We start from the raw sequence: 21,608 nt of genomic DNA on the forward strand, positions 1-21,608 counted from the left end.
TTTAGTCTTTAGGGTTCGTAGAAAGTACACATCCTTACGGAGGGACGTTTCTTAAAACATCGACGTGTTAGTTATAAAAACACTTTCTAGTCCTGGTACAAGGGAGAGGGAGATTCCGACCAGGAACCCACAACTAGATGCTGACTGCCCTGTTGCAGATGCTGATGCAGATTACAGGCCTTTGCTCAGGTATGAGGGTTGATGTCCTCCTGGGGGAACCTGAAAGGCAGGTTTAGAGCTTTACAAGCTGTGCTCAAAATATAACTTAGAGAGAACATAATTTAGTTGCACTATGATAGCCTTATTCTTGTGTTTCACTCTCCTCATTACTATTTTAATCCTACTGTGTTGTATAGTTCTGGTTATTGCAGCTCACGCTTTGTTATCTAAAATGCAGTTATTTTATTAAACCAATCTTTAAAACTCAAACTGCCTTTGTCATTTATATATGAGACCGCACTGTGTACGAGAGAACCAGTTGTGACCTGAGTGACCACGACTTCCCTGGGAAGTTCTAAGATGTCATGCGCTCGGCTGCCCAATTGTCTCTTCCCTTCGGGAGAGATGAGGCACTGCTAGTTAGCCGGAGCAAAAACCGGGTTTGGGGTGACAAGGGTCCTTCACCGTGGGTCAGACTTAGTCCCCCACATTGTGAACGATCTTGCCGCCCAAAAATCCAGTAGTCTCATTAGGATAATGAGAGCCTACGCGGCAATAGTAGTCATGCACACTTCTCGGGTCACCACCTTGAATTATATGAAGCTCTGTCTGTATGTGCAGCAATATATGCAAATAAGTGATCTATGGCCTCCCCTACTTGGGTTCGGAATGTCAGATCTCATCAGATGTCACACTGTCAGAGCTATAAAGGAATCCTGTGGCATGATTTGCCCACAGCTATAGTCAATATAAGTGGGTTGTAGGTCGATAGGGTGCACCCTAAATACTCTGTGTCTACCAACCTCAAACAAATGTTTATTGTACAGTGAGCAATATCAGTTCTTGTGTGTAAAGCGTGCACTCTAGAGTACTAATGTCCAGGTGCGCCATGTACCACACATCCGTAACCTGTGCATTCATGGTCCATTTTTGTGATTGATGCATATTTGCAAACATCTGAGCACCCTGCAGTGATGGTGTAGATCTGGAAATTCTGAGACATATTAAAATCAACACACTACAGCCTATATCAGTCCTGAAGAATAAGTGGTGATAGTGACAAACTGAGCTTGGATGACATTAGCTGCATATACCAATATTACTGCAAAAGCCTTCCCATACCGGGGACCTTCAATAACTACATATCTTCCCACAATGTCCATCACAGAATGCGTTAGCATAAGCTGCACCACTGGCGCAATCCATGTCAGAACACCTCTCACTAATCCAGAGTATGTTGTACCACAGATCAGTCCCGCTACCTTTTACCAAGCCAGTATTATTTCCTAGTCAGCAAATGTGTCTCCTTGTAAGCATGCAAAGTAAACGTGGTGATGTTTCAGATATGTGTATATATTATATCCCTTTATGTGGGTGATCACATATTTATCTATACCCATAGCTTCAACTAATTATGGTCACCCATTTCCACCGCAAGGCTCGGCCTCTACAGCCACTACTCGACCACCTTCCCTCTCCAGGAACAAGTATACGTAGTGTTGCTGATTAGTCTGTTGTAACAAAAACAAACAAAAACCCAATGCCCACACCAAGCCCAAGATGGTCAAACCTGCTTGGCCAAACATACCAAAACCTTAAACTTGCAGACAAACTGTTCCACTCGGGAAGTTGGGTCTAGTGAGTAGAGTGAGTAGTACCATGTTTTGTGACCATTGTAGAAATGCTGAATGGGTCTGCCCCATTACTGGCACCTACCACCCTCTTGGGGGCAACATGCTGATCTATGACATTATATCACATTTCACAATCACATGCATGACCTAACAGAGCAAACAAGATAATGATAGGTGTACACATCATATAACAAGGTCTGCCCTCATTATGGTGGGCGTTGGGCTTCTCTGGAGATCATAGACAATCTCATTAATGGCTGAAGCCACAAGGTGGTCCTGAGCTTGGATGTCCGAGCCGTGTGCATCTGAGTTGCCAGAGCCTGCACTTTCCAAATCCACCACCACTTTCACACTTTTAATGACCACCTGCTTTTTGGAGGGTCTACAGCGCAGTCTCCTTCAGAGGCCAGGCAGGGTCAATCCCTTAGTTTCCAGCCATGTCCAGGTTTCCCTTGCCATCAAGCAAAACAAAAGGCTACCCCCTCCAGAACCTTACTTTTTGCTGGGAACACTAAAGCGTATCTTGTGTTTACCTTTTTTGATTTGTTTGTTGGTACTGTTAACAACGTTTCAATGCTTTCACAATTACAAGGTCTCATCGGGACTGGATGATGTTGCGACATCTTAAAAAACAGAGGCTTTTATTAGGATATTAAAAGTGATGGCAGAGGAGGATCAAAGTGTTTGTTTTTAATACAAATCTACAAATCGACATCATTTATTAAAATCAATAACTACGGGCCTCCAATGCCATTAGTCCTTTTATCCTGATATATCCCTCTATTTTTTAGGATGTCCCATTACCAAGTCCTGATGAGACCCTGTAATTAATTGAATGGGTTGAAACATCACAAACTAAAAAAAGGCCTCTTTTATTTAACAGGCATATGCACACTAGGTCTACAGTATTGACTTGACGATATCCAGGGTTGTTTGTTTCAAAAACACACAATTTGATGTTGTTACTGGATCTAATTTATATGTTTGTTATGTTTTTTCTTACTTGGGATACACTCGCCCTTTAGCACTTATATTTCATTGTCTGTAATTTTCATGACTCAATAAACCACAACTTTTGATTTAATATTAGAGGCATATACATGTACTATTATCCAATGTTTTTATAGAGTAGGACAGACACTACAAGTGTTCTACCTTCAGAATCAGAAAACACATTCACCAATAAAAAGTGTACTATCTTTCCAATTAAAATCGCACTTCTTCTGGTGTATGAACTGAATGGAGAAAATTAGCAGTAGAGTCCCCATTTCCAGGAAAAAGAAGTAGACCTTTAAGCATCAAGATGTGTTTCCTGGAGGAGGGCAATGTCAATTTTATGTCTATCGAAATAAGCCAAGACCAATCACACTTTTTGGGGATAAATTATCCCCCTAGCATTTCAAGAGATGCATCAGTGAGTTCTCTATATTTAGAGACAGTACACTTGATTGCAGATCTCCCACATACCATAACTACTCTACCCTTCCTCCCACCGTCCCATCCACTCACATTGTAACCCCTAACTTGCATAGTAGATATCCCAAACATTCTAACCAAAAACTACCCCAACCAGTAATTATGTGTGATGCACTTAGTGAAGTGTGACACCCCCACCACCCACCTGGATGGGCAACTGCAACATTAACAGACCAAGCATACATTTCACCTCAGCACAGTTGTAAAACCAGTTATATTATGAACAGTGTAATTATGCATCATACATTCAAAGTGTGAAATATTCATTCAAGAGTGAGACCCTATCCCGCTGTACAAAATCTTCAGATCTCATGCCATCAGCCCCACAAAACCAAATAAATCACTTCTCATGACTTAAGGGTGCCTGGGATTTCCATGGACAGCCCTAGGGTTTTTCTGAGTTTTTACTTTTGGAGAGCTTCTTGCAAAATTTAAGACCATCCTCATCCTCCAGTTTGTGAAGAAAATTGTGTGGTCCTCAGTAACTGCCAGGACCTTTGGATGGATTGAGCATGGAATAAGTCAGGCCTTCCTTGCGCAGTGCCCTTCTGGTATCATAAATTATTGTCTTGTCTGCTGAGCTACTGCAACGAAATCAGGGAAGAACGAGACCCTTGATCTTAGTGTTCTGTTGTACCATATTCTCCAATCAACAGCAATGTTCTTCTGCCTAAAATTCAGAAGTTGAGTAATGATTATTTGAGCAGGGGGGGGCTGTCGGTGGTCTAGGGCCAAGAACCTATGTGCTCATTCCACTGTGAAGATTTATGAAAACTTTTTCCCACTAAACTTCTCTGTTATTAGTATTTTCACAGGCTTTGGGGTTTTCTCGACGGCAGTGGATTCGATGACCCCGAGAATGTATGCTATTATGCCTTCAGCGTGCCTCCAAATTTTCAGTTTGCTTTAGAGGAACCCTCATCTTTTCTAGTTGAGCCAGCAAACTATTTAATGATTTTGAACATCTTCTAAATCTAAAATATGCTGATCAGCATTCTCAAGTCTGTTATCCTATCTCTAGACTTTTTCATTTGATCTAGGTGACGAACTTTTGGTCAAAAGCCTTTTGATTAGTTTTCATGTCAATGAGAATTATTTTTCAGTCTAATCATGGATGTGGCTGAAAGCTGTGATTGTGGTTCAGCTACACTAGTAGCATCCCTGCTATTCACAATCCTTGAGGATTTCCCAGCATCAAACAGCAGTTTAAGACTGTCCGGAATGAGTTTTCTCCCTCCCTGCGGAGCAGGATATTCAAAATGAACACATAAGTCTGACAATACAGGGTGAATACCGGCAGCAGAAGCCATAAATAATGAATCACCAACGCCCCTCTTCCAAAATCATGATATAGGCCTGTAAACAGCAAGAAGCGGTATAGTACTGCAGACACAGGCATGCTCGAAGCAGTCCTGCCCCTTAGTGTGCAGCAGGGTATGTGGCCATTTTGATTTATTCACAGCCACAATGTGACAGACATGGTGGTTGAATGTTCTCATAATGCAGGATTCAAGCAGCCAACCAGCCAGCATGCAGGAGAGGCACCCAACAGCAGCCAGCTCCCTCCTGCACCTACGATGATCCATCCCCCTGTAGGATGCGGTGCCCCACTCAAAATCATGTATGCTGGCTGGGCCTTCACCCCAGAGCGCTGCCTGAGAGTGACACAGGTCTGCACTTACAGTCAGAAAATTGCTGCTGCTGCCACACAGGCCACCCAATACGTAAAGCCCAAAAAGGACCATGCCACAAGGCATTTTAGGGAAGGGCTTGCTACACCAGGATGCCTCAGACTGTCAACTCCCCGAATCAGTGTGTTACTGCAATCCCTGTCACAGCATGCTCATTACATTAATTGGATCACTAATAGGGGTTTCAGCTAGTGGTTGGCTTCCTGCTTTGCAGGTTTCTTGCAGGATCCTTTACTGTGGGACGGAGCTATGGGTCAAAGCGGCCATCTTGGCAGTCTACTGGCCATGCCCCCATAGCAGTGTATAGTTAATACCGTACAACAGAAGCTACAGTATCCAGATAGTATACATCAGACATGGTGCCAAATTGCACAAATATTTGATTACAGCAACATTTACTGTGTTTGAATTTTTGATTTTCTGGTGTAAAAAAAGAGTCCACACCTGTCTTATTTCTTGGAAACGCTGCTCTTTTTTGAGAGTTTCTTATAAATTGTACACACAAAGGTGGCATTTACACACCTATCTAGGAGGTTATATGTTGAAATCACGAGTGCTTCAAGCACCCATGGCTCAACAACGAGTTTGGAACAACAAACTCATTGGTATCACTAACGCCTTTACCACAAATGCCTTTACAACGATTTTTCATTGTAAAGGCATTCCTGGGAAAGGCATTAGTGATCAGCATGCAAGGTTCCAGCAGGCTTTCCCCCTGGCCCCCCACCCCTAAGAATTACCGCGCCCCCCCACCCCAACCCCCACAACCCCGACTCCCCTCCCATAAAACCTAAAGCACCCCAACCCCCAACCCACCCCTTAAACCTAAACCCTGCCCCCCCTAAACCCTAATCACCCCAAGCCCCCCACCCCACCCCCAAAAACTAAAACTACCCCGAGTGCCCACCCGCCCCTAAAGCATAAACACCCCAACCCCCAGCTAAAACCTAAACCCTGACCCCCTCTAAACCCTAATCAGCCCGAGCCCCCCACCCCCCCAAAAAAACAGTCCCAGCCCAACTTACCTCCTCCTTCACCGTGTCGACTCCCTTCTTCTGTGCCTTAACCACGCATGTATGTGGTTCACACATGCGTGGTTAAGGCACGAAAACCAGGAAGTTGTGGAAAATGAAACCATTGTTTCGCTTTCGTTTTCCACGACTTCGTGGTTTAGGAGTCGTTGTTCCGGGTGTTTCCCATCTAGGAAAAGAAGTGTGCTACCCTTCTATAATGTTGTATCTTTTTGCTTCTTCCCCCCACTAAGCTGATGTGAGCAGTTCTAGCGAGGTACTTGATAGGCTTATAAGTACAAATATATTTTTACGAACTATATAGCTAGCTTCAAAGTAAGTTGTTTATTATGAGTGTTAGTTTCCTTTCAAATAGCTTCTTTCTGAAGAGGCTATTTATATCGCTCAGTGAAAAATCTGGATGAGGGGAATGCAGGTGACATTAATGTTTAATCACATTCTGTAATTTATTATTGGAAATGTAAATCAATATAATGGTGCTTTTTTATATATTTTACCCAATATGGTTTGCACAAGATGAAAAAAGAACAATTGTATCTGCCATAAAGAAAATATATTTTTGGTAGTGTACATCACGAGTAGTTCTTAATCAATTATAATTTTATTTGGCTGGATTATGTCATTTTCCATTAAATGAATAACAGAATTGCAGTATAAGTAGTGGCGGTTTTCTCAGGCAGTAATCATGAGGGAGATGTTGGAACATGTGATTTTACCACGTGCTCTGAAAGGCTGGGTGAAGGATGGTGGACAACTCTTGAATATCCATGAATGTTCTTTCCATCAGTTTGCGATGGACGAGGCTTTCAATACAGTCATAGTAAATGGCGGCATTCACAAAATTATTGTATCTGCTGATTCATCTTATGGTTTTGTTTTTAAATTGTTCTATTCCAAATTGGTGGATGTTGTGATTACAAGGCTCAATCAATCAATTAATCATAGCATTTGTAAAGTGCACTGCTCACCCTTGAGGGTCTCAATGCCCTGGGGGAGGGGGGGAAGCTGCTACTGCTCAAACAGCCATGTCTTTAGGTGTCTCCGGAAGGTTAGCATGTTCTGTGTCTGTCGCAGGTGGATAGGAAGAGTGTTCCACGTCTTGGTGGCGAGGTAGGAGAACGATCTGCCACCGGCGGTCATTCTGTGGATGCGTGGAACGGTGGCGAGGGCAAGGTCAGCAAAGCTGTCAGGTCAGGTGTAGAAGGAGAGCGGTCTGTTGAGGTATTCTGGTCCGGTGTTGTGCAGTGCTTTGTGAGCGTAGATGAGGAGCTTGAACGTGATTCTCTTCTTGATGGGGAGCCAGTGCAGGTCTCTCAAGTGGGCTGTGATGTGTATTTGCAAGGCTCTGAATTTGCATAAGGTTATCCTCTTTGCAAAAATCGACAGCCAATTATCCACAACTGAGAGAGCAATCATTATCGTGTTAAAGACACAGAGGCTATGTGAATATTGAACCCTTCCATTTTTTATTTTGTTTTGGAGTAAATGCCCAGTATCCCTGCTTTGACAATTAGTTGACAATTATGTTCTAAAGGGGTGACCCAGTAAACCTCAGGATCTGGGTAAGAGTTAGTATAAATAACAGAAATGCTGTCTGGAATAAATTACATACATAACCAAAATGAATTAATGGTCAAACAAAAAACTGATCAGCAGCAACACAAGAAAACAAAATCCAGGGAAAATAAATAACTTGCAAGAATGCATGTATTTTTTAACGCAAGTACATGAATATATCTATGTCAGTTAGATTAAAGGTTGACCAAGAAGTGGGAAAAAAGTGACACAAGTCCTCATGCCGAGTGAACTTGTGAGAGATAAGGTGACTGTACCTGTAAATGTAAAATGTAATAAAACATGCAATGCAGTGCTACAACAGCCTGCAAGCTGACTGCCCAGAACAAAACGGACAAATCCTCATCCAGAGGGGCTTTATAGAAGTCTCTTAAAAGTCCATGGGGAATTATTGCTTTAGTGCAGACAAAGGGTATTGTCGTTTTGACCCAGATATTAGTGGCAGTTTGAAACCATCCTAGAGGGTCCTCATCAGAACGTGGGGGAGGAGCAACCTGAGTTGTAAGGTCAGGGTGTGATCACATAAATGATGGCTGGTAAGTTTCCTCTAAGCAGTGTGGGCTTCATACAAAAACTCACCTTGAGTCGCATGAAAAGGGCCCTTTCATGGTGTCAAGACTCCACTCACCTGAAGTCTCGCAGACTGCAGGAGTGAACAAAGAACAACCCTGCACAAAACACAACAGGTGCCAATGGCTATGCCCAGGTGGAACAGGGGGTAAGGATATGGAAGGGATGAAAGGGAAGAGAAGATACACTCCCAAGCCTGAACCACAGCAGACACGCGCCTCAGCGGATAGTCTCCTTTCCCCCCACAATGGATACCTTAAAAAAGGGAAAGATAAGAACACCATTAGAAAGGCACGGGAACTGTAACCAACCTTTGGCCCCCTTTGCTGACTGATTAACTCACCAAAGGTTTAAACAGCTGGTAATCCCAGCAAGTTATTTACTCCGAGTGAAAGGCACTTGCACTACCGGAATCCAGAGATTTAAAGATAGTAATCAATAATTCCCTTTCTGGCGTGATAGTATATGTTTGACCACCATCCTAGATCCTTGTTTGGTAAGCGTGTTTGTTTTCATAACACAAATATGCTGCAATAATGTAATTCTTTTCGTGAGGCCTCAAAGGTAGGAGTAGCAGGCACTGACCTGAAGAATATCTGTTTCATTCTATTGCAGCTGGGGTGGTAATACTGAGGTATCCAGGTGGTGATGGTCGGAGTAGCCAAGGTGCAGTTAAGTAAAGGAAATACAAGAAACGCAGTCCTTAGGCTGGTAACAGTATGGAGTGAAAAACAAGGAGCTTAGAGGCTGGAGAAATTATGTTGGAAGATTAGAGGGGAAGTGACAAGGTAGGCTAAATCCAGCAGTACACTGGGAACCAGGGACGAGGGAAGAGAAATGTCCAAAAAGGTCACTCAAATGTGAGCACAATTTCATCGTACAAACTTGAAAGCCAAGCGTGGCTTCAATGTAGGACGTGTCCATCATGGTGGCCAAATGACAAGTAAGTACATCGTCTCTTACATGATTCTCACTGTTGGAGGACGTTATGGAGGTGATGTAGCGAGTTAAGGGCCTTCATGGCCAGAGAGGGGACCGGTGGGAGGCTAGGGGTGATGGTGCATGGAGCTACTTCTCAATTGAGAGCGCAAACTGCTCACAAGGGTGTCAGTGCACCTATGACCTGTACACTGTACAGGTGGAGGTTGCGCACTGCCTGACACACGGAGTTCCTATGAAGGGTGAAAAAGCAGCAAGCCTACTTGTCTTTATTTGATTCTAAATCAAACTACATGAAGAAATCAATAAATGTCATTCGGGGTGACCTAATGGTAAAGTGAGTAAATAGGCATTCACCAGAATGAGTAAATCAATATTTTGTCAATTTGATATATGCCCTTCAAAACAGTGAATGTAAAGGAATGGGCTATAAAGACAATAGTTAGAAAGGCTGTAGTGAGTGTCCAATGCAGGATTCAAAATGAACACTCAATTATGATTAAAACAATCTTGTGGCCCAAAAGTAACTGACCCAATGGAGGATACATCAGTCCTTCCAAAAGGTTTAGGAGGAATAATGTGCCAAAAAGAAATAATGCTAGGTAAGTCTGCATTCAGTCACACACATTACAGACTAAAAAGAATGCAGAGGGGGTGTGGCCAGATGGCGACGTGAGCGGGTGTGTTGTCGGAGCTCTCCGCCGCCCGGGCTGAAATAGCAGGATGCATCGGCACCAGGGACCACTGTGGATCCTCCTCCCGCAGCAGGACCGGTGGTGAACAGAGGGGCTGACGAAGTGACACAAATGGCGGACAAAGCCTGGAGCAGGAACTGCGGGGCCACGCGGGCCGGAGAAGATAGGCCTGCAGCCTACCGATGGATGACTCCCGCGTGCGTCGCAACGAAGCCTAGAGCGGCCGCGGAGGCCGCCTGACCAAGAACCAGCAAAGTGTGGGACAGGGCACCGGAGATGAGTGACGTGGGGGACCTGTGGCGTGGGTGCATGATGGGAGGAGTTGTGTGAGCCAGGCCGCAACGAGGGGGACAGGAGGTCGAAGCTGCAACAGGGGCCCAGCGCGCCCTGTGGTGCACCCCTAGGGCCGAAAGAAGGTGGGATTGAGGGCTGCACTGCGAGCCAAGTGCACCCCCACCTGCATAGCAGCTGTTACAAGGGGGGACCGTACCAAGCCCTGGGGGCCCCAGAAACGAGGAGGCGGGCAGAATCCATACCCAGACACAAATGACGGCTGCCCTGGCCTGGGGCATAACTGATGAGGCCCTGAGGCCCTAGTGGATCCCCGCTACTGGGTTGGTGGCAAGGGGCCGCAGATTCGAAAGGAGAAGCTGTGGGAGGACCTGGGGCAACGTAGAAGAGTCACAGAAGGGTTCGGTGGTGAGCACAGTACCCGGGGGGCCTCCCTGCCCTTGAGGACCCTGCAGCAACAGACAATAAGAACCCCCAGACCCGCTCCCGAGGGAATTCTGAACGCTAGCGGGGTTCCCCGTGGTGTAGCTAAGGACAGGAGTACACACGGGGCCGCGATAGTGGGAGAGACCTGGGGGGCCTGTGCTACGAATACTGTCTTTGAGCACCCAGAGCAAGAAGAGCGCAACTCCCCCAGACCACAACACCAGAATTAGCTTTGAGCTTCGAGAGAGCGAGAGTGCTGCCTGAGCCCTAGTGAGAAACCCTCGGAGGGAGACCTAAGCCCAGAACATGAGTGAAGGAGACTGACAGGAGGGCCTCTCTCCCTATTTTGAGTGACCCAGAGGTTTGTGCGTCCTGGACTACAACTCGTCCTGGTAGTGTTGGCCGCTTCCTGGATCGTGGTCACCTCGAAACACAAAAAGGAACAGTCCGTTCGCGAAATGCTGACCAGATCCACACCTGCGCAAAAGAAATCTATGGACAACACACCGCTGCCCTCGGTGACGGACAGCGGGAGGTCGGCGGACAGTGAACATGCACCGGTGATGAGGGGCTTCCTCACCTCCCTTTTCGACTCCCTAAAGACCTCTCACAGGAACTACACATTCTTCGCTCTAATCTGACTTTGATTGGGGAACGGGTCTGAGGCCTGGAAGACAACGAGATAGCAAAAGAGGAGGATATTGGGTAGCTACGACAAGAGATCCGCTGATTACGGGAACAGCAGAATCAATTGCAGATAGTGTCTGAAGACCTTGAAAACCGCTCCCGCCGACACAACATCCGAGTCAGAGGTGACCCTAACAGGGCGGACGGTGAGGACAATAGAGAGTACAACACAGCCTTGTTTCGCTCAATCTAGGCTGTGAGGACAACAAGGAGAGTCTACTTAACCGTGTACACAGAGCTGGTTGCCCGGGAGGCACTGGTCAAGGCTTCCAGACATTCTAGCATGTGTTCACAACTTCCTGGTAACAGAGGACATACTCCGGATGGCACGTAGCCAGCAATGTATCCAGTTCAGAGGCCACAATCTACTCCTATTTTAAGACCAATCTCTGCTCACCCTACAAAACGCAGGGAGTTTAAACCTATTACAGATCATCTACAATCTCACAATGTCTCATATGGCTGGGGGCAAAAGTTTAGACTCATATTCCGCTGGAAAGGCAAACTACACCAAGTGAAGACACTCAGGGAAGGCCCTATAGGTTCTATTATGGAGGATCCATCGAACTCAGAGAGCCAGGACTCCGGGGAGGCCCCCCCTAGGGGACGGTGTAAATGGAAACGAGCAGGCCGAAGACGATAGCATAACAGGCCGTCATCCAGGGAGCGAGCCCAGGAGTGACAAGCGGTCCTGGATAGTATTACCTCTTGCACCAACACTTAAACAATGAGAGAAAATGTCCTCAAGACAACGTTATCTGCACTTGAAAGTGCGGGTTCTGGTCCGCTGTGCTGCAGCAACTGGACCTTGGGCGGCAGGCCATTGACTAGCTCTAGAAACGCTACCAGAAGCCCTTGAGTCCAAATGGACGTACAAAATGGTTTGCCTCGAATTGGGGACTTTATGTCATGTTCGGATTTACACTTGTTGTGTCTGTTATTTGTTTTACTCCCTCTTCTCGTGCGAAGAATCTAATGTCTGGCAAACCCCAACACCTGTACAATACTGAGCACATCACTCAACACATCTCTACTCTTAGCAAGCCAGCGACATCTGCCTCTCCTGTCCTCTACCACATCTGACAATTAAATGTCTGAGCCTCAATGTCAGAGGCCTCAACAACCCAGCAAACGGGTTGGCAATCCTATCCCTGCTTGAGCGCTCTGAGAGCCACATATGTTGATTGCAGGAAACACACCTCTTGGCTAAGGATATCTTTTGGATGTCCTCTAAGCGATTCCCTAAACAGTGTTGGTCAATCCCACACACAAAACATGGAGGAGGAGCGACCCTGTTATCGAGATCATTCCAAGGAGAATTTCTCACCAAAATAAACAAGATAAAAGGCAGATATCTGGCATATAGAGTAAGGGTGGGCACATTCCACTTCACATTAGCCACAATTTACGGCCTTAACACACAAAAAGCATTCATCATGCAAGCCCTCACCCCGACATTAACTACATCCAACACAGCGATCCTTGTGGGGGGCGACTTTAACTTAGTCATGGACACTGATCTAGATTGGTCAGGCCACAGACGAGGACAGACACAAGCCATCTCCCCGACAGGGCTTCAGTGGCTTAAGGACTGTGGACTTTCAGACCTATGGCGGAAGGGAAACCCAAATTCACAGGATTATACATTCTACTCAGCAGCGACGAAAACCTATACACTTAGTGACTATTTCTCAGCCTCCCCAGCATTCTGAGCTTCCACTAACGACATCACTATAGAGTCCATATCCTTTTCAGACCACACCCCACTCTCCCTAACAGCTAGACTTGATTCTAGCCACTTCTGGTCTCCTAACTGGACATTCCACAGTACCATACTCCTAACCCAGAGCACGGTGGACGCCTTGAAGCAAACGATTAAAGACTACCTTGACCGCAACCACAAGGACTCTGCATCCCTAGCGTCCATTTGGGATGCCCTTAAAGCTGTGGTGCGGGGAGAGGTGATCTCCGTATCTGTGGCGGAGAATAAAGCTCGGAAAGAGTTGCAACGCCAACTCGAGCAGAAGGTAGCGGAATGGGAGCGCATTCACAAATGCACCGGGCCCCCAGGGTTTGGAGGCAGGTGGAGAGGACCCGCCTTCAACTGAGGAGCCTAGACTTAGACCGAGCAGAATATGCCATTGTCAGATTAAAACATAAATATTATGTGGGGGCTTCTAGCTCACAAAATAAGAGCACGTACTCAAGCCCACATTATTGAAATGTTGTGCTCCCCTTATGGGAGAAGCGCGCACAGATCCTCAAATTACGGCCAAGGTCTGCGAATCCTATCAAGCTTTGAACGCTGATAATATGACTATTGATACCGACCCCTCACCATACCTAGATGAATGTGCTCTTAACCAAGTTTCTCCCAGATGATGCACTTGCCCTAGGTAAAACCAATAAAGGTGGAGGAGGTGGTCTCGGCTATCTCTCAACTGAAGACTGCGAAATCTCCAGGCCTGGACAGCTTCACCCTGATATTCCATAAAATGTTCTGTCCAGAGCTGCCTCCGATACTGGTATGACTATTCAACTTGTTCATAGAGACCACCTCCCTCCCTGACAGCATGCTAGACATGACCATCACTGTGATCCCGAAGCAAGGCAAAGATCCTGAAGATTGTGGATCCTACCGGCCCATCTATCTTTTTAATATAGACGTTAAATTGTTTACCAGGATTCTGGCGCATCGGCTAAACCCTTGTGTGCCCGGGCTGGTGGATTCAGATCAAGCAGATTTTATCCCACATTGGCAATGCGGACACAATAAAAGCGTCTCCTACACCTTGTAGACAAGACACATAGATCACAGAAAAAGGCACTGCTGCTGTCCATAGACACTGAAAAGGCGTTTGATAGGGTCCACTGGCCCTACCTCTTCACAGTACTGGAGTACTTGTGGCTTTGGCCCTAAATTCTTGTGCTGGATGAAATGTGTCTACGAGAAGCACAGAGCTTCGGTCTGGGTGAATGGCACGTCATCCTAGCCCTTTCCGATCAGACGAAGAATGAGACAAGGGTGCCCTCTCTCTCCACACTTATTCATCCTTTACATGGAACCCCTGGCACAATGAATACGTACAGATCCCGCCATAACGAGTATTAAAATTGGAGGCGACCACATAGTATAGCATATGTACATATGATCCAGTCTTCAATTAATGAATAAGACAACTCCGTACTGTTAAAATCCAATATATTACTCAATAGGATTCAGGAAGTTCAAAAAAATGTACAACAAATCCAACGAATGTCCATCTCATAAACATTATTCATTAATTGAAGACTGGATCATATGTACACATAATATATCTAAACAATTCCTCTAGGAGCATTTTTAAGTGAGACATTGTCTGTACCCAGTTCCTAAGGGAATACTGGGTTGCCCCTAAGTGTGTTCAGTACCTACAGATCAGGCATTGGGTGCTTCAACTGTCGCACAGACACCTCATAGCGAGGCCTCTCACAGCATTTGAAAAATGGATAACACTTAAACGTGATGACAAATGAATGATCTCTGAAATCTACACACACCTAACTACCATGACACAGATACCTAAAACCAAGGGACAGCAAAGGTGGTAGGCCGGGATAGGGGGATAACTAACAGACAAGGAATGGGGAAACATTCATTATATGGTCCATCACACTGCGCACAGTGTGGTGAGCACAGAAGCAGCCTACAAGATCACCTCCTACTGGTATTATACCCCAGCGCACATACATGCCTGGAAACACTCTAATCTCGATGCCTGCTGAAGAGGGTGCTATAACACTGGCACGCTGCTACATTTATTATGTGTAGGAAGTTGGCTCTGTATGCACTATTTCAAAGAAAGGAATAGTATTCACAGAGTCCAAGGGTTCCCCTTAGAGGTAAGACAGTGGCAAAAATAAATAATTCTAATGCTCTATTTTGTGGTAGTGTGGTCGAGCAGTAGGCTTCTCAGAGGCGTAGTGTTAAGCATTTGTTGTACATACACAGGCAATAAATGAGGAACACACACTCAGAGACAATTCCAGGCCAATAGGTTTTTGTATAGAAAAATATTTTTTCTTAGTTTATTTTAAGAACCACAGGTTCAAGATTTACAAGTAATACTTCAAATGAAAGGTATTTCATGTAGGAACTTTAGGAACTTTGAATTAGCAAAATAGCATATACAGTTTTCACATAAATGACATATAGCTATTTTAAAACTAGACACTTAGTGCAATGTTCAACAGTTCCTGGGGAGGTAAGTGTTTGTTAGTTTTTGCAGGTAAGTAAACCACCTACGGGGTTCAAGTTTGGGTCCAAGGTAGCCCACCGTTGGGGGTTCAGAGCAACCCCAAAGTTACCACACCAGCAGCTCAGGGCCGGTCAGGTGCAGAGGTCAAAGTGGTGCCCAAAACACATAGGCTTCCATGGAGAAGGGGGTGCCCCGGTTCCAGTCTGCCAGCAGGTAAGTACCCGCGTCTTCGGAGGGCAGACCAGGGGGGTTTTGTAGGGCACCGGGGGGGACACAAGTCCACACAAAAAGTACACCCTCAGCGCACGGGGGCGGCCGGGTGCAGTGTGCAAACAAGCGTCGGGTTCACAATAGGATTCAATGGGAGACCAAGGGGTCTCTTCAGCGATGCAGGCAGGCAAGGGGGGGGCTCCTCGGGGTAGCCACCACCTGGGCAAGGGAGAGGGCCACCTGGGGGTCGCTCCTGCACTGGAGGTCGGATCCTTCAGGTCCTTGGGGCTGCGGATGCAGTGCCTTTACCAGGTGTCGGGTCTTTGAAGCAGGCAGTCGCGGTCAGGGGGAGACTCGGGATTCCCTCTGCAGGCGTTGCTGTGGAGGCTCAGGGGGGTCAGCTCTGGCTACTCACGGTCTTGTAGTCGCCGGGGAGTCCTCCCTGTGGTGTTGGTTCTCCACAAGTCGAGCCGGGGGCGTCGGGTGCAGCGTGCAAAGTCTCACGCTTCCGGCGGGAAACGTGTGTTGTTTCAAAGTTGCTTCTTTGTTGCAAAGTTGCAGTCTTTGGGGAACAGAGCCGCTGTCCTCGAGAGTTCTTGGTCCTTCTAGATGCAGGGTAGTCCTCTGAGGCTTCAGAGGTTGCTGGACCCTGGGAACGCATCGCTGGAGCAGTGTCTTTAGAAGTGGGGGAGACAGGCCGGTAGAGCTGGGGCCAAAGCAGTTGGTGTCCCCGTCTTCTCTGCAGGTTTTTCAGTTCAGCAGTCCTCTTCTTCTTAGGTTGCAGGAATCTAGTTTCCTAGGTTCTGGGGAGCCCCTAAATACTGAATTTAGGGGTGTGTTTAGGTCTGGGAGGGCAGTAGCCAATGGCTACTGTCCTTGAGGGTGGCTACACCCTCTTTGTGCCTCCTCCCTGAGGGGAGGGGGGCACATCCCTATTCCTATTGGGGGAATCCTCCATCTGCAAGATGGAGGATTTCTAAAAGTCAGAGTCACCTCAGCTAAGGACACTTTAGGGGCTGTCCTGAGTGGCCAGTGACTCCTCCTTGTTTTTCTCATTATCTCTTCTGGACTTGCCGCCAAAAGTGGGGGCTGTGTCCATGGGGCAGGCATCTCCACTAGCTGGAGTGCCCAGGGGCATTGTAACACGAAGCCTGAGCCTTTGAGGCTCACTGCTAGATGTTACAGTTCCTGCAGGGGGAGGTGTGAAGCACCTCCACCCAGAGCAGGCTTTTGTTTCTGTCCTCAGAGAGCACAAAGGCCCTCCCCACATGGGGTCAGAAACTCGTCTCTCGGCAGCAGGCTGGCACAGACCAGTCAGTCCTGCACTGAACAATTTGGTAAAATACAGGGGGTATCTCTAAGATGCCCTCTGTGTGCATTTTTTAATAAATCCAACACTGGCATCAGTGTGGGTTTATTATTCTGAGAAGTTTGATACCAAACTTCCCAGTATTCAGTGTAGCCATTATGGAGCTGTGGAGTTCGTTTTTGACAGACTCCCAGACCATATACTCTTATGGCTACCCTGCACTTACAATGTCTAAGGTTTTACTTAGACACTGTAGGGGCATAGTGCTCATGCACATATGCCCTCACCTGTGATATAGTGCACCCTGCCTTAGGGCTGTAAGGCCTGCTAGAGGGGTGACTTACCTATGCCACAGGCATTGTGAGGTTGGCATGGCACCCTGAGGGGAGTGCCATGTCGACTTAGTCATTTTCTCCCCACCAACACACACAAGCTGGCAAGCAGTGTGTCTGTGCTGAGTGAGGGGTCCCTAGGGTGGCATAAGACATGCTGCAGCCCTTAGAGACCTTTCCTGGCATCAGGGCCCTTGGTACCAGGGGTACCAGTTGCAACGGACTTACCTGGATGCCAGGGTTGTGCCAATTGTGGAGACAATGGTACATTTTAGGTGAAAGAACACTGGTGCTGGGGCCTTGTTAGCAGGGTCCCAGCACACTTCTCGGTCAAGTCAGCATCAGTATCAGGCAAAAAGTGGGGGGTAATTGCAACAGTGAGCCATTTCCTTACATTATGCATTGCCCCAAGCTAAAGCGATATTGGAGTAGCATCCTAGATGAAATAGATAAAGCTCTGGTTCTTATTGGGGACGGAAAAGCTCTCCCTGGCAGCGGAGCAACGAGCTGCAGACTTCACCACCCTTTGGGCACTCGTCGTACACATTCTGTCTTCCGAATTCCATAAAATCATGAGTTCTACATACTTAAAAGTCTTATGATTGCTGGGGTAGAGCATAGGCCAAGCACCCAACACTTGAAGCTCCACTTCCCACTGCTAGATCGGTGATGGGGCATGGCAAAGCCGGTAACTGCAGCATGGGTGTCTGTATGAGGGGGCGAGCCAACAGGGCTAAGAAACGTGAGGAGATTAGTTTAATGTTGCGTTGTGTTATTGTTTTCCATTTCATCAGGGACCGCACTATGAATGGCTGTGCTGCCGGTCTCGGGGTTGTGGCATCAAAGCTCTGTTAATCACATCCTTAACAATACTGCTGCTCTATAAGGTTGTAGACAAACAGCTGTGTCTATTTGTGTCAAAATTTTCAAAAAACAGCATTGATCCATAAAAAGAATGCAGATGGGGAAACCCATAAAAATGCTTACCACTGGCCGACCTGGTCTGGCACTTAGTTGAGGCAAAGGGTTTTGGTGTTTTGACAAGAGGCGGAGAAGTTTTAACTGTTTTGTTCAAATGAAGTATTTCTCATTTTTTCATGTTGATCCAATCTATACTAATTTCAACACTCTCATACATCCCAATATGGATTTATTTACATTTGCGGCTTCCAAACGTGAGCCAGTGTGCAAGAAAGAAAACCTTTTGCAAAATGTACACTGAATCATGAGATAGTAACCACAAATTCAGAAGGGTAAAAATAACCACTGATCCTAAACTTAGTATCTTGTGTACATTTCAGAAATACATTCTGTTTTGTCATACCAATGTTTTCATTCGTTATATTTTAGTATCTGAATTGATGAGTAGTCAGTACACAGTGAAAAATTATTATAACGTGCAGCTCACTTGTTGGCTCTTGGTATTGTGTTTTTTGGAGAACCTCCAAACTTTATATATTGCCATGACCAAAAGGTTCTGTCTGACATAACGGTATATTGTTTTTGTAATTTAGCCATTGTGACAAGTTACACTTTAAAACACTGTCACAAATGGCTGTTGTCCACAATCATTTTCATTATTTTTTATTTCAACTCAACTCTTAGTTTGGGACAAACAGAAGTGATCTACACAAATTATCCATAGTTGAATTCTGTCTACTTTTCAAAAATATAATAGCATTCCATGATCCTTAGGGGTTTCACACCTGATTCCACCAGCAACTGCAAGCAAGCTGAGACCACAAAAATTAGGAAAAATTGACCACCTCTTAGAAAAATGCAAACACTGTGGTAAAAACAATATTTTGGTACAACTCTGCTTGTTTCTGGAATCTGGAATTCTGGAGCCTGGTGGAACCAGAGAGATGTAGAGTTATGCGTATATGCATTAAGGTTTTAAATGTGATCATTTTACAATGGAGAGCTCTGTGGAGGAAGATTCAGTAGGAGCCTAGCAGACAGGTTATGTACCAGCTGGAGCTTCCTCGTAACTTTACCTGGAAGACCAAGATACAGTGAGAAGGAATAATTCAACTGTATTGAGAGCATGTATTACCATTGTTTTGCCCAGAGGGGTAACAGAGAAAGACATTTAGGCAGCGTTTTAGGTAGTGGAAACATGTTGATGTGACCACATGCAACTGTTGTCTAAAAGAAAGATGAGAATCAAAGTTGACACCCAAATTGCTGCTCACTCCTACTAGGCATGGAGGCGGTTCCAGTTTCATTGGCCATCACTGATTGTTCCACGCTTGAAATTCTTGCCAAGAATCAACCATTCATTTTTCATCTTTAAGTAGTTTTTATTTATCAAGGGGGCAATGGTAACCAGACAACTTCTGAATTTCTGTAGGCTATGGGGGCTACTCTGAGCCAGGGACATTATCAAATGGGTGTCGTCGGCATAGGACAACACCTCAAAGCTGTTACTCCAGATTACCTCTGCCAAAGGAGAACTATAAATGTTACAGAATGTGGGGATCAGATAAGATCACTGAGAGACTCCAGTCTACAGAAACTGGACTTGACATAAAAGCTGGAAGTTTAATTGCTTGCTGTCTATTACCTAAGAAGTTGCCAATCCAATCAAGTCGAGAGCCTTATAACCTATCGCATTTAGGAGCTGGATAAGAATAGCTTGGGCTGTGGTGTTGAACTCTGCACATAAAATCAGATGGATATGGGTGATCCGTGCCATCCGCATTCAGGACTTCCTGGGGTTCTTTTGGGGCATAAGCAGTGTGTATTGTGTGCTATGAGCAGCACAGAAACCAAACTGTACTGGATCTATGATGTTATTACTTTCCAGAAAAGCTGAGAGTTGATGGTTTATATGAGCTTCCAACATCTTAGTTGGCACAGGAAGCAGAGAGTTCAGCCTGCAGTTTAAGGGAATGTTTAGGTCAGAATTAGGCTTTTCAAGATGGGAGAAACCATTCCTACTTTCCAAGTTCTGGCAAGGACGCTGATTTAATGGAAGAGAATTACATAAACATGTTTGCATGGGAACAATTACTGGAGCTGCTAATCTGAAGATCAGACGGTGAGTAAAGATAAGTAGGTGACCTGGAGTTACATTTTTTCACGAGAACATCTAGATCCATGTCTGTGATAGGTTGAAGTTCTCCGAAGGAAGGCCACTGCACCTAACAGTAGCAGCATGCTTCCAGTTCCGTAGGAGTGGAAAAGGAATTCTAGATAATCTCTTTTTTTTTTTTTAAGGGGTGCTTGCATATCACACTTGTCCTATGAATGTTTCAGTGTTTGACACACACCTTAGGGTGAAACCATTGTTCTTTCAATTCCAAAGATCTCCCGAGAGACTAAATTTTCTTGGCATAAAATCGGAGTCTCCTGCCTGATTCGGGTATTAAAACATCCATTTTAGGATATCCTCATTGTTACTTCTAATCCCCATTCATTATCTATCATCTCTACTGTTCATTCATCATCCTTAATTCTCATCAATCATCCCCACTTCTCATCCCTCACCCCTATTTCTCTTTCATCATCCCTACTCCTAATCCATCAATGCTACTTCTCATTCATCATCCCTAAATCATGACAATTGTATTGGTCTAGTCACTGAAAAGAATGGCCTTCTCACTGCACATGCTGGTTGAGGACAGAGGAGAGGAAATACAGGTGGTGTTTGCTTCCATTGAATCCAAGGCTGAAATGTATTTCATTTTATTTACATGAGTGCTTTTCTGTTTACATAGGCCTTTGTGGGAGGCTCAGAGGTTTGGGGAAGAGGAGGTGGTCTCTTGCCTGTGCCATACATCAACACGTGAAGATAGGGCTATAGAGTTCATCAGAAACCTTTTCTGGTTTCCGTTTCGTATGCTATAACTCTTTCAGGTATTTCTCTTACTGGTTTCCTTCACAACTAAAGCCCCTCGCCAAATACTGGAAGAAAATAAAATTTAAAAAAAATGCAGCTCTCAGGGCTATAGGCAGCCTCAAACGAAAACATTTTCTGTTACAAATACAACTGAAACCAGAAAAGGTTTCTGATGATCAGTATTACCCTGTCCCAGTATTAGCCTGTTTTAAACGTTGCGTTTGTTAAAACATTAAATTGAAGCCAGACAAAATGTATGATGACCTGAATACCTCTGTTTCTAAGAGTTATGGACCAAGCCAGAACCCTCGTCTTTCCCAAACCATCAAAGCTTTTTGCAGAGGCCTGTGTAACTAGAAAAGCACTTGAATAAAATGACATGCTGTGCAGTAGTGGATTCACTGGAAGCAAACTGTAGTGTGCAATGAGAAGGCGGAATTTTTCAGTGGCTAGACCAACAGAATGCTGCCCTCTCTTTTAACGCTGATGGAATGATGCCAA

Source organism: Pleurodeles waltl, chromosome 10 (assembly GCF_031143425.1).
Source record: "Pleurodeles waltl isolate 20211129_DDA chromosome 10, aPleWal1.hap1.20221129, whole genome shotgun sequence".
NCBI classification, from domain to species: Eukaryota; Metazoa; Chordata; class Amphibia; order Caudata; family Salamandridae; genus Pleurodeles; species Pleurodeles waltl.